This window comes from Leucoraja erinacea, chromosome 14, assembly GCF_028641065.1.
Source record: "Leucoraja erinacea ecotype New England chromosome 14, Leri_hhj_1, whole genome shotgun sequence".
Taxonomy (NCBI): domain Eukaryota; kingdom Metazoa; phylum Chordata; class Chondrichthyes; order Rajiformes; family Rajidae; genus Leucoraja; species Leucoraja erinaceus.
The window spans coordinates 33,466,566-33,481,074 of record NC_073390.1 but is presented as its reverse complement, the minus strand read 5'-3'; the positions used below and the strand labels follow the sequence as shown (position 1 = coordinate 33,481,074).

At 41.0% G+C, this 14,509-nt stretch overlaps 1 long non-coding RNA gene across 1 annotated transcript; it reads right to left on the bottom strand.

The window, feature by feature from the left end:
- Nucleotides 1–924: 924 nt before the first annotated feature.
- On the bottom strand, nt 925–9,432 carry LOC129703556 (uncharacterized). Its single transcript, XR_008724582.1, has 5 exons — nt 9,335–9,432; nt 8,217–8,313; nt 6,995–7,081; nt 5,849–5,974; nt 925–2,755 (listed from the first exon to the last, which is right to left on the bottom strand). It is a non-coding gene; the product is annotated as an uncharacterized LOC129703556 (long non-coding RNA).
- Nucleotides 9,433–14,509: the final 5,077 nt, after the last annotated feature.

The following is a 14,509-nucleotide window of genomic DNA, read 5'->3' as shown; positions in this document are numbered from 1 at the left end:
GACTATACAGAGATCTTCTGGAGGACTATAGGTCTAGAATAATGTTTTAAAAAAGGTAATTTTTAATCTTTTGCATATGCAGTTAAGCTAGAAAGGCCTAAGAGCTGGATCTACAGTGCTCTCCATAATGTTTGGGACAAAGACCAATCATTTATTTATTTGCCTCTGCACTCCACAATTTGAGATTTTTAATAGAAGAAAAATCACATGTGGTTAAAATGCGCATTGTCAGATTTTAATAAAGGCCATTTTTATACATTTTGGTTTCACCATGTCGAAATTACAGCAGTATTTATACATAGCCCCAATTAAGGTGCAACCCGTCCCTTTTGTACAGGTCACCCCTGCCCCTAGAAATCTAAATCCCTGCCTCCTGACCAACTCCTCAGCCACACATTCAGATCCCCTATCTCCCTGTTCCCACCCTCACTAGCACGAGGTAATGGAAGCAACCCAGAGATAACCACCCTAGAAGTTCTGCTTTTCAGCCTCCTTCCTCTTCTTACCCACGTCATTTTTGTGCCTACATGCACAACTACCTCTGGCCGTTCACCTTCCCTCTCGAGAATGTTCTTAAGTCGGCCTGAGACATCTTGGACCCTGGCACCAGGGAAGCAACACACTTTCCTCGAGTCTTGCCTGTCGCTACAGAATCTCCTGTCCGCACCTCTGATAATGGAGTCACCCACCACTATGGCTCTGCCTGACTTCGGTCTCGCTGGTCGAGCCTCAGCACCAGGATTGGAGTCACACACCTGTCCGCCGCTTGGACTGGAACGTCGTCTGCCCCAAGATGGTGTACCTGTTTTCAAGAGGAGTTTTCTATTTCTGAAGAGGGCTACAGTAGTATGCAGTAAGCACAATAATATATTGCAGTGCCCACACAGAAAACAAATTAGAATCAACTTTTATTCATCTCTTTTATTATGTGGGAATATCTGTAATTGCAGGATAGTTGCTAAATACTCTTTAAACAAGATAATTTTATCATCTCTAAACAAACCTAGATTTATTTATTGCTGGTAATGCACAATACAATCATTATTAAAACATTATTGCAATGATTAATGATTATTTATTGCAGCCTGTTATAATATAATACCTCTTTATGAAGAATTGACATGCAGAATAAATTATTCCTGAAATAAGTCTGCCGGTATTCCATGGCAAAGATCTGTTTGCGGTACTTGGTCAACTTTCTGTCCTTCCTTCAGAGCATCCTCACTGGCCTTGAGATGTATAACATGCTTCAAAGCTTTGTTCTAAGAGAACTGCTTTTATGGAGAGATGCGAGATGGAAAGAAAAAGACGTATAAAATCATGAGAGAAATAGATCGGGTACCCAGATGTACCCATAGTAGGTGAATCGAAGAACAAAGTACATAGGTTTAAGGTGAAGTAACTTTTTCACACGAAGGGTGGTGGGTGTATGGAACAAGTTGCCAGAGGAGGGAGTTGAGGCAGGGACTATCCCAACATTTAAGAAACAGTTAGACAGATACATGGATAGGACATGTTTGGAGGGATATGGACCAAACGCGGTTAGGTGGGACTAGAGTAGCTAGGACATGTTGGCCAGTTTGGGCAAGTTGGGCCGAAGGGCTTGTTTCCACACTGTATCACTCTATGGCTCCCAGAAACGTGTTCAGTTGAGTATGACACAAATTGCTGTAACCTTTGCATAAATGTTAAAATAGCCCATAAAGCCATTGCAGTAAAACTCCATTAATCCAGAACTGTTAGGACTCTGGTGATGCTGGACTATCAGATTTTCTTTATTATTGGATACAACTCATATAATACATCAGCACACTTTTAATTCACATTTTTCAAAGTTTTCCAATGAATCTGGTAAGTTAACAAGGAGTGTGCTAAATGGGGACTTGGTGAGTTTGTGGGGAGCATTAGAATCAGGACTGCAAAGTGCTTTAAGGGAATATGGGATAAAAAAAAAAGCCCGTGAATTTGATGCTAAAACATCAGAATACTTCAACAACAGGATGGTGGATTTTTACTGTATTCGTCAATTTAAAATTATGCCATTGTATGTTGTTATACAACTTGGACCTGCCAACCTGAACAATATTGTGCAGCCTTTCATCTATGTATTCTTCCATCCTTAATCTTCCAATTTGTCTTGCTAGCTATTTGTTCAGTCTGAGCTCAACAATAAACATCCTCACTGAGCTTTGAGTTCTATCTTCTTGCCATATACAAGATGACATCCTTGCAACATTACTCATCGCTCTTGCTGGTGCAAATGCAGACCCATCATTTTCACTGGGACTTTGGTCCCATCACCACCCGAGTGAGGTTCACGGCAAGGTCAATGCGGCGCAGGCTCCTCCCTGAGTTTATAGGACATGATTAAGGAAACAAAGCCTCAGTGTCTCATTTCCTTTGCAATGGGTTTTCTATGTTAAAATCAATACTACATTAATAAGGAGAGATTTTTCACAGTAACAAAATAAGATAAACAAGGTAAAACAATGTTAAATAAGCAAAGATTAATGATATAACTGAATACATCTGTGGATTCCGAGGGTTTCTCTGATCAAACTATTCTAGAATTGTTAGGCAGTGTATCAGCTGTTTGATATCAGCTCAATGCAACTTCCCTTTGAAGGACTGTGTATAGGGCGGATAATACATTCTAAATACAATTCAATCATGGTTTGTTTTTAATCAAGAGCTGCAGTCATTTGCCACACCATTTGAAACATGTTTGTTTTTTTCTTTTTCAATATAGGTGGACCTATGCCAGGACAAAACAAAAGATTAAGGTTAGAATACACCATTCTCAATTTACAATGATAACCACAATTTGGGCTGATCAAGAAGATTAGTGAGGCCAAATATGCCCACCCTCAGCATTTTCAGTGTATCTGATTTTATTCAATATTTTTAGGATTCCTGCAGCATTTTGCTTTGAAAATTATCAGGACAAACCGTGAATCAAATATTATCCGTTCACATGTTGATATTGGATGGTGTGGGGTGTCAGGTTTTATCCACTTACACAATGGTATTGGCTGCTTCATAAGGTCACATTCCAGGAGTGGGTGAGTCAGTAGGATGGAGTATTGCTCTATCCAGGAAGGTTTACAAAATATTGTATCAAATACCAACAAATTTCTATTAATCTCACCAATTAATTTGTATTCACTTTTGCTGCATATTTAATACTTTTTGTTTAATCTAGAAGTTATCAGAATTGCATTATTATACCTCTTCCTTTTGCTATTCAGTAAACCCTTGTTAAAATGGACAATGGTGGGCGGGGAGGGGGGGTTGTGTGGCGGAGAGGGTGGAATGGTGTCCGTTATTGCCGATTGTCCGCTCTAACCGAGTAAGGTATTATCATTGTATAAGTAGTAGAGACAAACAACTGCAGTTGCTGGTTAATACACAAAAGGACACAAAGTGTTGCAGTAACTCAGCAGGTCAGGCATCATCTCTGCCATATAATTCAACCAGTCACAACAGCCTGACAGCTGTTACCTTCCGACTCTGATGTCACAACCGTCCAAGTTTAATCACTGCTAGAGCCCTCCTGGAATTTTTTCCCCAAAACCTTTGCACCAATTAGTCTCTCAGTTTTTCTTTGTGACACTCCTTAAAACATACTTCTTTAACCACAGATCTTGGAAACAGGTTCAGCCCAACTCATCCATGCGGATCAAGGTGCCCATCTAACCTAGGCGCACTTACCCTTCATTTGCCCCATCTCCCTCGAATCCTTTCCTACTCTAATCCTTTCTCAGCAAATTCCTCTGTCGTCTAGTTCCATATACCTACCGCCCTCTGTGTGAAAAGGTTGCCCCTCAGGTTCCTATCGAATCTCTCCCCTCTCATTTTAAACCTATGAACTCTTGTTCTTGATTTCCCCCATCTCGGGAAAAAGACATGGTGCATTCAACCTATCTATTCGTCTCATGATTTTATACACTTTTAAAAGATTACCCTTCAGCCACTTGCGGTCCATGGAATAAAGTCCAAGCCTGTCCATTTCCTCCCTAAAGCTCAGGTCCTCAAGTCCAGGCAATATTCTTGTAAATCTTCGCTGTACACATTCCAACTTAATGGCACTTTTCCAGAACACAATGTTCCAGGTGCAGCCTCAGCAACATCTTGCAAAACTGTAACATAATATCGCAACATCTATGCTCAATTCCCTGATGGATGAATCCCAACATGACTTCATCACCACACTATCTACATGTGAGGTTACTTTCAGGGAACTATGTACTTGTACTCCTGGATCCCACTGCTCTACAACTCTCCACAGGGCCCTACCATTCACTGCCCTTGTATGACTTTCCAAATTGCAACACCTCACACTCATCTGAATTAAACTCCATTTACCATTCCTCAGTTCACTTGCTCAGGTGACCAAGATCCCATTGTAATTCTTAATAACTATCTTCACTGTCAATAACACCTGCCTCATGTAGCTTGTGTTCAGATTCCATTACATTCCTGTAAATCACCTTTGTATGCTTGCTGTTTTAAAACATAGTATACAATTATTTTTTCCCTTCAAGTACTTATTCAGTTTCTTCTGAAATAATGTTGGTATCTACAGGTTTGCTTCAAGGGTCACCTGAGGTAAAGCATCCAATGTTCTAATAACCTTCTGCAAGAAATAGATTATTTTCTATTAGTTTTTTTTCTTGTATTGAAAATTGACAGGTAATTTCACTAGTGCACTATTTATACTCTAAAAAGCTTTCAAAACTGGAACTCTCCATTTGATCAATTGTATCTTTCTCTATCTCAGACAACAGTTTCCAAAACATCTGGCCTTCTCTCCATTATTCATTTTTTTATTTCCGAATAATTTTCTTTCTGGTTATGCTTTACTTTTGACCATTATGCAAACTGTTTAATGTCCTCCAGAAATCTGCTGCATTCTTACTAATAGATTGCCTTTTTGCTGATTTTGATACTAGCATTTAGTCTTTCTGCTCCATCAGATACCAGATAAGGTAACATTTATCCCAATCACGCAAGCCTTGATCATTCAATACCACTGCATCAATCTGCATGTATGGTTAATTAGAGTGGGCAGCAACTTTCTTGTTTTTAATAAATTCAGAATCCAAGTACATACAGTCCTTTGTTTTCCTGCTATGCTGCCTAAGTTATCCTCCTGGAGCAGGGGCCTAACACCATTGCCCCGCGCGGCTGGAACGGCCGCGGGACTTTACGAGCGCACACCGGGGGCTCCAACACCAAGACCCGGTGTGCGACCTCGCACCACCCGGCGTGGCTTCAATGGCCGCGGGACAATCGCCATCGCCAGCCGGGGGCTTTGACTTTGACTCTGACATCGGGGGGGAGAGAGTGCAGTGGAGAGATAAGTTTTTTTTGGCCTTCCATCACAGCTATGTGATGGATGTTTATGTAAAATGTAATTATGTTGTGTCTGGGTCTATTTGGTGTGTAATGTATGGCTGCAGAAACGGCATTTCGTTTGGACCTCTAGGGGTCCAAATGACAATTAAATTGACTCTCTTGACTCTCTCTCTCTTGATATTATTACAGCAGGGAAATGAAAAGGAAAATGGTGACTTAATAGCAGTGTTTTATTGGGTACCATCAGATTTGTTTCTTAGCCCTTAACCAAGGACTTAGCTGCCTGATTCTTGTCTGTTTTTCTCTGTTCAAAGATGGTAAGTAAGATGGCAGTCAGGGAAATTTGGTCCCATCACCATTAGGACCTTCTGCAATGACCTGTTCAGTGTCAGTGTTCAGAGGTTTGGGTGGATAATGTACTGTCAGATCGGCTACCAGGTACATTTTACTATCTCTTATTGCTAAAACTGCACAATTTTGCACATCGCACCTTTCTGCTCGGATCAGGTCAGCTTCTCGACGGAGAAGGCCTCCATTAATGTATGAGGCTGGGGCTCTCAGCCAAGGGCCGGGGTATATTTTGCAGAGCCCACTGCAAGATGCCATCAATTGAGCCCTGTGACAAAAATCAAAAATCAAAGAACAAAGTTACGGATATCAGTTTGGATGTGCACACCTAACCACATGGTCATGCCAACCCAATGTCTGAACAAGGACAATCAATGCCAGTACTTGGGCAAAGTGGATGACAGGAGGCCATGCACAAGATAAGATCACACTGGGTATAATCTACATGCCATTCAAGATATAATAGTGATTGCTTGTCTTATGCAAGGCAGGCTAATATTGCACTTGAAGTGTGAAGTATATGTTCCTTAACATATGTTTTTAAAATAATATCTTTCAGTTAGCACAAACCAAAATGATATATATAAGCAGAATTCACAGAATAAAGGTTGTCAAGGGTTACAGGGAGAAGGCAAGAGAACGGGGTTGAGAAGGAAAAATAGATCAGCCATGATCTAATGGCAGAATTCTGCTCCTATGTCTTCTGGCCTTATGGGCTAAGGTGCACCATGTGCAGAGTTTAATTACTGAAAGTGTGAGCCCATAGAAAAGTATGTGGTAGAATCAGGAACTGCATGAAAGAGAATTAAAAAAGCAAAAGAATGACATAGGAATGAATGAGAAAGTGAAAAATGAATCTCAGTACAGTGACTTTTTTCCACAAGTATTTCCTCAATGAGGGACAGCATTAGCCACTGACTAAACCTTTGCTCCCTCTCATTTACCTTCAGCATCATCAAAACAATCAGAATACCTCATTCTCATACTGTCCATTATTGTCCAATAAGATGTTGTGTGTACTGTTGTTCTCTCAGGCAGTGCCCTCTAAATAAGTTCAATTAATTTCACATTAGCTGGATATATTGTAGCCTATGTAAATTCAATCACATATTGTGAAAGGATAGTGTTTGATCCATCCAGGCACAGTTTGATACACTGTTAACCAGTACCAAAGTTTGAAAGAGCATTGGCTTGGTCCATCAAACTACTCTTTCCTGAATTATGAATGCACATTATTAAACCCCCTGCCATTCTGCAGTCGTTTATTTTGTAGTTCACCTAAGCTCACCTCTCTGAGAATTGAATCTAAATCTTCCTTGTTGAGGAGGTGCTCGTTAACAAATGAATCCATTTCTGGTTCTTGTTCAACAACCATCTGAAGTAAAAGAAGAAAAATCATGAGACTGAATGTTAAACGGTAGCCAAAAAATGATGCTTCAGTGCAATTGCAGGTCTGATGTGGACGTAAATGTGGTCAAACTTCCACTACCGCTCATTATTTCCATTTTACCAAGTGTAAAATCTATTAGAACCAATGCTATTCAACAGCAATTTAGATTCTAAATAATCTTATAAAATGTTTGAATAGAAGATACTCGGTATTTTAATATAGCAATGGCACGGTTAAAACAGCAAAAAGTGAGGTCATCACCATTTCAATATAGGAAGCAAAGCAACCATTGCTCTCATAGGATAAGACAAATGAAGAACTGCAGATGCTAGTCTATACCAAAGATAGACACAAAGTGCTGAAATAACTCAGAGGGTCGGGCAGCATCTCCGGAGAAAAAGGATTGGTGATATTTTGGGTCGGGACCCAACTACAGACTGAAAATACGGGATGGTGCTGGAGGGCTGAAAATGTCACACCTTCCCTCGCAAACAATGAGCCTACCAGGGCACCTCCCTGTCTCGGGTCATTTGTTGCTGACCCTGATTGGTCCTGGTCTTTTCTCACCTCCATCTCTTCATCCCCCCACCCCCTACTCTCAGTCTGAAGAAGGGTCCCAGCCCGAAACGTCACCTATACTTTTTCTTCCACACACTAGGAAGTGGTGCTGAGTCTCTTGAAAAGCATTAATGTGAATAAATTCCAAGGCCTAACGGGATCTCTCCCAGGTTATTGAGAGAGGTAAGAGAGGAGATTGCAGGGGCCTTGACAAAGAACATTGTATCCTCTCTTGCCACAGGTGAGGTCCTGGAGTACTCCCCCTCCCCCCTCTGCCCCCCCCCCCCCCCCGCACTCAGCCCAACACCCCCTCCGCACTCACCCCCACACACACACACACAATCAGTCTCAAGAAGGGTCTCGACCCGATATTTGCCAATCAATACCCCCTTAGCTGCATCCCTCCTTACAACTCTTGCCTGACCCTTACCTCTCTCCTAGCTATTTCCTCTCTTGAAGTGGTATCCCAACATGAAACGCCATTTGTCCAATTCTGTTCACTGATGTTCCCCAATCCATTGAGCCCCTCCACCATATTATTCATAAAGTATCTTTAACTCACCGAGGACGTTTGTGTTGTTGGATGTTTCTGTTGCACATCAGGCTCAGTTATTATATTCAGCGCTGCCATGTTTGCACATGAATTACATTTGCCTGACCTATGACACAGATAAAATCATGGACTCAGTGACGGTCTCAATGCAGAATGAAATTTTTGTACTAATTCAATGTCAGATAATGTAAATTTGGTGCCCTTTTTAAACGTGGAAACACGAGAGACTACAGATGCTGGAAACTGGAGCAAAAAAGGAGCTGCTGATGGAACTCAGTGGGTCAAATAGCATCAGTGGGGGAGAAAGACAGTTCCTTCTTCACCCACCCACCCTCCTCCCCCCACAGTTATTACATAACTTACTACGTTTTGATTTTTGCTTCTATTAAACTTGCCAGTACTTTTATTTTTGAATGCCCCATCATCCACATCTTGGGGGTCATTATTGACTAGTATCATCATTGGCACAATCACATCAAATATTAGTTGCAAGACCATGTCTGAGACCAAATATCGTGCCATGACTAATATATCTTTATATCTTTATACTTTATATATCAGGGCTGGGACGGTGCTGGGGCTGGGACGGTGCTCCGGTGGCTGGGACGACGTTCTGGCGGCGGTGTCCAGAGTCCTGGGTTCAGCCGCGGGCCGGCGGCTGCGTGTGCTGGACTGGAGGTGCGGCGGCTTCGACCACCCCGGGCCGCAGTGTTTGAACCGGCCCGTTCGCGGGGTTCGGTGAGCTGCGGGACTGTTTGTACCATCGCCCGGTGGGGAATTGCCTCAGCGCAGAGGGAGCAGAGGGAGAGACTACAACCCTAAGATTTTTGCCTCCACCACAGTGAGGAGGTGTTTGGAGGACTCACTGTGGTGGAAGTTAATTTGTGTTTATTGTTGTTATTATTGTATCATTGTATGTATGACTGCAGGCACGAAATTTCGTTCAGACCGTAAGGTCTGAATGACAATAAAGGAAATTCAATTCAATCTCCTGATTCTCCAAGGCTTTCAACCATCAGATAACAGGAATGTGATAGAAACTGCTCCAATTTCCTACATTTGTGCAACTCAAGTAGCCCAACGCAAGTCACAACAAAGCAGTCTGCTTGATTTGTATCATTTCTCACCTTAAATATTCACTTCAGCATTTGCATGTTTGCAGTTATTATTTCCCTCAACCTGCCAAGATTTTTTTGCTACTGTTCTCAAAACCACAACCTATTTCAATTTGAACATTGGTTTTCAAACTTGCTGGGGTGGGGATAATGGCATATTACCCGGGGCAGGGTGACAGTGGGAGAGGTCTGGGATCTCATTGCATGTAAAATCAACAAGATTTTTGCATTAGTGAAAACAGGTTTCAGCCTTGTGGTAGTAAGCCAACCTTCAAGTGTCATTAAATTTCTCGGGTGTTGTTTTGTTTTTGTTAAAATTACCAGAATTTGCCAGCAAAAGATCTACACTGTGCGCACAGTGGTGGGAATAGCAATATAATGCATTTTATCTGTATATTTTTTAGCAATTCTTGTATTTTTTTAAATATTGCCTGCAATTATCAGTGCAGCCGGTATTTCAAAGAATCAGAAAGCCTAACAAGAATGCCAAATATGAAAGGTTCCAACATTGTTCCTCACTCTGACTTCATTCAATAAGAATTGTTATTGCAGTTTTTAGCAATGACAGATTGTGAAGCCAAACCCACTTGAAAGTTAAGAAACCCCTCCTTGCCATAAATGAACGTGTCAGCAAAATGCTATGGAGAAAAACGTTAACTCCAATCAGCAAGCCACTTCAGGTGATTCTTAGTCTGTTAGCCAAGCCCTCTTATTGAGCTAAGCAGGCAAATGCCGCAGACCTACTTAAGTGTTAGACAGACAGAAGTGTTATTTTTATCTGAGTGATTTTAGGTAAGACATTAATGGCACTTTGAGATGATGCATACTTCAGTCATTGTGAGCCAATGGTGGAAGTTTAAGGTGTTGGATAGGATGCCAATCAAACAGGCTGGTTCATTTGGAATGGTGTTGAGCTGCTTGGTATCATTGGAACTCTACTCATCCAGGTCAATGCAACATATTAATGATGAGGACTTACCTCACATACTCTGGGCTGGATGAGAAGTGGCAGTGGAAATGGAAAGTCCCTTGGCACTGAGTGCAGCGTTTTAGATCTCCACTGACTTTGCACACCCCACAACTGGAATTGAATGTTTCATTATCACTAGTCCGCATCTGAATATATAAACAGAAAAAATTAAGCATAGCGTTACTCTCTTGCAGGCAGGGTTGTTAATAGGAATGAATATTGTTACTATAGAGACACGGGAAGCTGCTGATTCTGGAATCCTGAGTAAAAACAAGATGCTGCTGGAACTCGGATGGTCAGTCACGTCATCCACAACTGTTGCTTCAAGTTATGGTCACCAGTAAACTAAGTGCTGATGGAACTCAGTGGCCAGGCAGCATCTGTAGAGGAACTGGACAGATGACACTTTGAGTTGTGAATCTTCTTGAGGCTGAAGAAGTGTCTCGACCCGAAACATCGAATGTCCATTGCTTCCTGCACTTAGTTTATTGTTAACTATAGCCTGGAACAACGAGGTATTTTTGAAGATGTTGAAACATTTGAGAAATTGGTGTAGATGGGAATGGAAGAGCAATGACTACAATGAATGGGAAAGAGAGGAAGGAAAATGCATTTCGTTGTCTCTGTACTGTACACTGACAATGACAATTAAAATTGAATCTGAATCTGAAAAGGATGGCATATTGAGTTGAAGGAAGAAGGGAACATGAGAGAAAAGGGAATTTAAAGAAGAACAGAATTGGAAGGAATGGCTTCCTTGGATGGCGAATAGAGAAGGTGAAACCATAATTAGGAAGAGGGAGAAAGGAGAATGACACTTCACTGCAGGCCTAGAGGTAAAAAAGCACTAAAAAGATAGGAACAGACAGCACAGGGAACAGACAATGATGGTTCACTTGGGGGGAAGCAGGGTCAAGGAGAAATTCTGATGATATCAGGATATACGGGGTGAAGGGTGGAGAGTAGGAGGAGGTGGTGTGCACAAAATCTCAGAACTCAGATTGATGTTGGAATACAAAAAATTAGATCGACATTTATGATGGCATGTCAATCTGAAACAATGACCTGGATAATGATGGTAGGAAAAGGTCAGCAGCTGCCGGTGGAGGTGAGAGACTGTGATTATAAGGTGAAGAAAATAAGGTGATTTTGTGTAGAGCTGGGAGAATGCACATTCCAGGCTGTGAGCATGGGTTGGTTTGTGGGACAGTGAATTAAGAGCTCGATGACTGGAGAAGAAGCAAATGCCGAGCAGATGATGTATGTGTTACCTGCTGCGTCTCGTTGCCAATAAAAGGGGTTGAAGAGGAAGATGAAGTTGAGGAGGGTGTTGAAGATGATGGTGTGATTATTGCTGTAGAGGGGGGTCCAGAGCTAGGAGGATGCTCCCTGCTAGCATATGATGTTGATTTCAGCAGCTGCTCCAACTCTCCCACCAATCTCTGCTGGTACAAGACCACCTAGTGCAGAAAAAAACAATCACTGCATTGAAAAGAGAGTGGACCGGGATCCGGTTTGGATAAGATGATGTGCCATCAGCAATTGAGTAAAAGCATGGGAGAAATACTGGTAAATATTATAAGAGTCAGATACTATTTGGGACTGGTATGAATGTACCACAAAAAATGATTGCTGTGGAGATTAATCTGAAAACAAGTGGTGAAGCTTGATCTAACCAGAAAGGTTTTTGCCCCTTTGTTTTCTGATGGCAGAGCACGTGGCTTACTTTGAAGGAATATATTTTAGCCGCTTGTGATTTTTCTAATTGTTAATTCCACACATTTCTTTTCTTGACTCAAGCAATGAATGCTATTTATTTTGAACCTTTAAGATGTAAAACAATGGGTTGATGGCAGCAATCTTCCAGTTGATTTAGTCTGAAGAAGGGTCTCGACCCGAAACATCACCCGTTCCTTTTCTCCACAGATGCTGCCTGTCCTGCTGAGTTACTCCAGCATTTTGTGTCTGCCTTCCAGTTGACTTAGTTCAGTTTAGTTTATTGTCACATGTACCAAGGTGTAGTGAAAAGCTTTTGTTTACTTACTTGGACTCCAGCTGTGCTTTGTGATTGCTGACTCTTCTCAGACACTGCTGTTAATGTAGCTCGAGTGTCACCATCTTTGTTTCTACAAGCCAAGCATCTCCAGGTGCCACTGAGCAGACAAAGAAACACAATCAATAGATGACATTTTAGCTCGGACCAAATGTAGGAAGATGTCAGAGGCAAAAAGACGATCACATTTATTCCAAATGCATGTTTATTAACCGACCGTAGTCTTAAGATGTAAATATAAGAATATTATAAAATGGGCATTGGGTGTTATAATGGGAGTTTCATACAGAAGTACAGTCTGTAACCTTTGGATATTTTCATTGAGAATGCTCATGAACTCAACATGCTTAATAAAAAATACTTAAGAATAACAGACAACCTGGTTATGATACGTTGAAAAAATGAAATGTTATAATCCAAGGATAAAATAAATAGGAATTAAACCAGAAAAAAGTACTTGGCAAAGCTAATGCTTAAGGCTGGAACATCCCATTTTATGAAAGAGAAGTTATGTTTATTAAATTAATTGCAATTCTCTAATGATGTGAGTTGCAGAGGGAAGCAATAATATGTTTGGATTTACAAAAGCATTCAATAAACAGTCACATATAAAGTAAAGGCTTTTGGAGTTGGAACTTCAAAACTTAAGAACAGAGATATGGGATAAATGGGCCAGGTTGAATATGAACAGGTCAGGTGAGTGGGTACGATAGCAGATGGTGCATAATTTGAGAACAAGTGACATGATCCACTTCAGTAAGAAGTCTAGAAAAGTAGAGTATTCTAGAAATGTTATGAGATTATTAAATATTGGAGTTCAGAAAGCTCAGAATAGCTTATTGATTGAATCATATAAACTTAATACATTGGTCCACTAAGTAAGTAAGTAAGCAAGCCCAATGAATCTTACTACAGATGATTTGGATATCAGTAAAATACCTAACATACTTCATGCAGTCATGATGCCATTATACAAGGAAGATGCACTTGTTCTGGAAACATTTCGTTGAAGGTACGCTCGATTGTTTCCTTCTTTAAAGTGTTGTCTTATGAGGAAATATATCGCCAAATGGCTTGGTTCTGTTGAGGTGTTTTGTCATTGAAACATAAGATATTGAAGGAGCCTGACAAGATATATACTGAAAGGATGTTTGTTCAGTTGAGGAATTCTGAAACTTCTAGAATAAAATGCCACTAAAGATTGAAGTGAAAAAGATGTTTTCTTCTCAGCAAGTGATGAATCTTTGGAATGTTTTACTGCAAAATACTGTGGGTGCTGAGTCATTCATTATTTTCAAGGCTTAGATAGATTGGACTATAGGGAAATCAGATTTGGAGATTGGGTAAAATAGTGTTCTTTAAGCCAAAAATCAGCTTTGACTTCACTGAGCATCTGAATAGGCTTGAAAGGCTGTAGACACAAGGAACTGCAGATGCTGGTTTCCAAAAATGGGTGCTCTGGTTTCCTTCCACTTCCCAATGATGTGTGGATTTGTCAAGTGTGCCAAGTGTGTAGTGAGTGGATGTGAAAGTGGGATAACATAGAACTAGTGTGAATGGTTGATCGATGGACCCGATAAGCCAAAGAGTCTATTTCCATGCTCTATCTCTCGGTACATCCCTCTAAGTACAAGGATAGGTAGATAGTGAGGGAGGGAGGGGGTTATTGGCAGATGGGTGGACAAAGGCCAGATTTGAAAAGGAGAAAAAAGACAAAGACAGAGAGAAGAGAGGTATGTTGTGAAGCCCGAGGAAGGGATGTGGGTGAAAGGGGATGAGGGGACGGAGAAAGGGTAACTGTTGCTGATCCAAATTGAAAGTAATCATATTGTGCTCACAAGTGAAGACTGACAGGTTAGGTGAGGAGACACAGATATTCAACATCAGTGAAGCACCAGGACTTGAACTGGCAAAATGGCCTTAACAGTTATTTTATTAGTTATGATTTTATGAAGTACTTTTCCACAATGTTACTACTTACGTGGGTATTTCTTTAATAGGAGGGATGAGACAACTTAAGTGAAAGGCTCTTGGACAACCGTCACAGCAGATCAGTTCACCTCCATCTCTGCATATCGCACACTCATCATCATTCTTTGGCTTGGATAGAAATCAAGAAAAGGTTGCAAGAACAATGTTGGAGTAAACTGAGATCTTGAGGAGG